At 44.3% G+C, this 2,544-nt stretch overlaps 1 long non-coding RNA gene across 1 annotated transcript; it reads left to right on the forward strand.

Annotated features, from left to right (window-relative positions):
• Window positions 1-700: 700 nt before the first annotated feature.
• LOC114615645 lies at window positions 701-2,406 on the forward strand. The gene is made up of 3 exons (XR_003710500.1): window positions 701-734; window positions 1,279-1,505; window positions 2,186-2,406. It is a non-coding gene; the product is annotated as an uncharacterized LOC114615645 (long non-coding RNA).
• Window positions 2,407-2,544: the final 138 nt, after the last annotated feature.

Raw genomic sequence — 2,544 nt, forward strand, 5'->3', positions numbered from 1 at the left:
ATTTAACAGTGGGCTTTCCAGGATGAGGCACCACACTCAACTATCTTCATTCCAGATCATTTCAGGCCAAGGTGTCTTGTCACAAATGTGTGTCAGGGCAGTTCTGGACAAAACGCCACCATGTCATTACATGTCCTCATCCCCAGGATCCCGTGCTCCTGTCTACTTTTATGAGTTCCAACATCAATCCAGCTTCTTCAAGGATTTCAGGCCACCCCACGTGAAGGCGGACCACGGTGATGAAGTTTTCCTTGTCTTTGGCAACCAATTCAGTAACATAAAACGTGAGTCTTCATGAATTTCCTTGAGCAGGACGGAGTCCATTATGGAAACCTGAAGGATAGCTGAGTTCTTAATCCAGTCAAGGGAACTAAATTCTTGAAGAAAGACAGAATCCAGTATGCACCGTCTCACAGCTCAAAGTCTATATTAGGTTGAAATCTGGAGCTTTCTGAGTCTACCTTGTGTTATTGGTAATAAGAAAATAATGGTGCAGGAATGAACCTGGCTGAATTCACTAAGAGACTTAGTCCTGGGCAGTAAAGGAGGGAACCAAATCAATCATTTAGACTTGAGTGACAGCTGGCTCGGTGGATGTGAAGCATGAATGGGAAGCTGCATGAAGTGGCTGAGACATGGGTACCTGTCCTTCTCTCTTCAGTTCCCCACACAGAGGAGGAGGAGCTACTAAGCAGAAAGATAATGAAGTACTGGGCCAACTTTGCATGCCATGGGTAAGAGGATGCCCTTCCCTCAACTTCTGCAAGGGTGGGTTGCTGTCCAGAACTCCCTTTGCTCATGGTGAGCTCCTTAGGATGTATGGTCCTTTATTGCATGAGAGAGTCTTCCCTACCCTCAAGCACACTTTGGGAAGCAGTTTACCACATAGTCAGCTGCCACACACATGGGCACGAGCCCCTATGTACATGGGCATGCACGTACACGAGCACACAAACACACACACATATACAGACTCATACGGAACACTAAGACATTTTATATATGTTTGCTACTGGTCATCTTGCAGTAAATTGGTGCATGGGCCACAGTATTGTGGTAATGTTCTTTAGCTTTTGCCTTGGAGAAGGAGGCAGAAAACAGGCCATGGAGTAAACTTGTCCCACATGGAGTAGGAAATAGTGGGTCACACTTGTATCCTAATATCAGGACATACACCCTATCAGTCTCCTTAACCCCTTGGCCTACTTCATTCACTGTCCTGAGCCAAATCAGGATCAAGTGACCTTCACTCTTCCCTGCTGGCTGGCATATCCACAGAAACCCCAACAGTGAGGGTCTACCCTGCTGGCCTGTGATGGACCATGATGAGCAGTATCTGCAGCTGGACACTCAGCCTGCTGTGGGTCGAGCCTTGAAGGCCAGAAGGCTGCAGTTCTGGACCAAGACTCTGCCCAAGAAGATCCAGGAGCTAAAGGGGTCTCAGGAGAGGCACAGAGAGTTGTAGTGCCATGTGTGAAGAAAGGCTTGTGGCCTTCATGTCTGAGGTTTGGAACACATTTTGATCCTACCATTCACATAACCATTCCTCACACATAAAGTTGTCTATTTTACCAATTTATATGACAAACCCTCTACAGGTCACAAAATGCTGCCAATCTGTTAGAGCCATTCAATAAAAGCTGTATCGATGTAGAATATGGATGAATGAGACCCAAGTTCTAATAGTTCTGGCTGTTGCTCCAAATAGATCTCAAACTACCAGCAGGTCTTGGGATATAGATTTGTGATCCTGGTTATTTAGAAACTGAGTCAAGAATACTGCATGAGCCTAGTAGTTCCATACCACCTTGAACAACATAGGAAGGCACATATCTGAGAAACAGAAATTATCACTAGCTGGATAACTTGCAAACGACAGAAATACATTAAAGTTCTGTGGAGTGAGAATTACAGGGTGAGAAAATAAACTTGAGCCATACAATCTTTGAGGGCACAGCTCCTAGACCTCTCTGATGTCAGCCACTGAACATTCCAGCTACCAAAAACCATGCCCATTGTTCCTATAGAGGAAATCTCATCTCTTTCCTTCCCAAATGGCAATTATCCACTTTCATGAAAAGCTTGACTTGATATGTTCATAGATACTTCAAGCAAGACCAGGAGTTGGGGTTGAGCAGCAGGCCCAATCAGCTTTCTCTAATAACAAATTTGCTCTTTTGCACAGGGATTCTGCAGACACTGTGAAGCCCACACTTGTATAAACATAGCACATCTGTCAAGATCTTCAGCTATGTATGTTTCCTAGAGATAATATGGGAGAGAAAAGAATCCCCGGGCATGTGTAGCAGAAGAGATTTCTGTCCCTGGCACCTTGATGGCTCCTCCATGTATGCAAATGACTTCTTGCCTTTCATAAATCCTAATAAAACCCACCTTTTCATGACATTCCATCTGCTGTTCATTCTTATGTACTTTTTGTCCTTATACTTCTCAAGCCCAGTATTACAAGGTCTATAGTATTTCATGTCATTTACACTGGTGCCAATTTGTTTTCAATATGCCTTTTGTTTCCCTGTGTTCAAA

Source organism: Grammomys surdaster, unplaced genomic scaffold, assembly GCF_004785775.1.
Source record: "Grammomys surdaster isolate TR1022 unplaced genomic scaffold, NIH_TR_1.0 128517, whole genome shotgun sequence".
In the NCBI taxonomy this organism is placed as follows: domain Eukaryota; kingdom Metazoa; phylum Chordata; class Mammalia; order Rodentia; family Muridae; genus Grammomys; species Grammomys surdaster.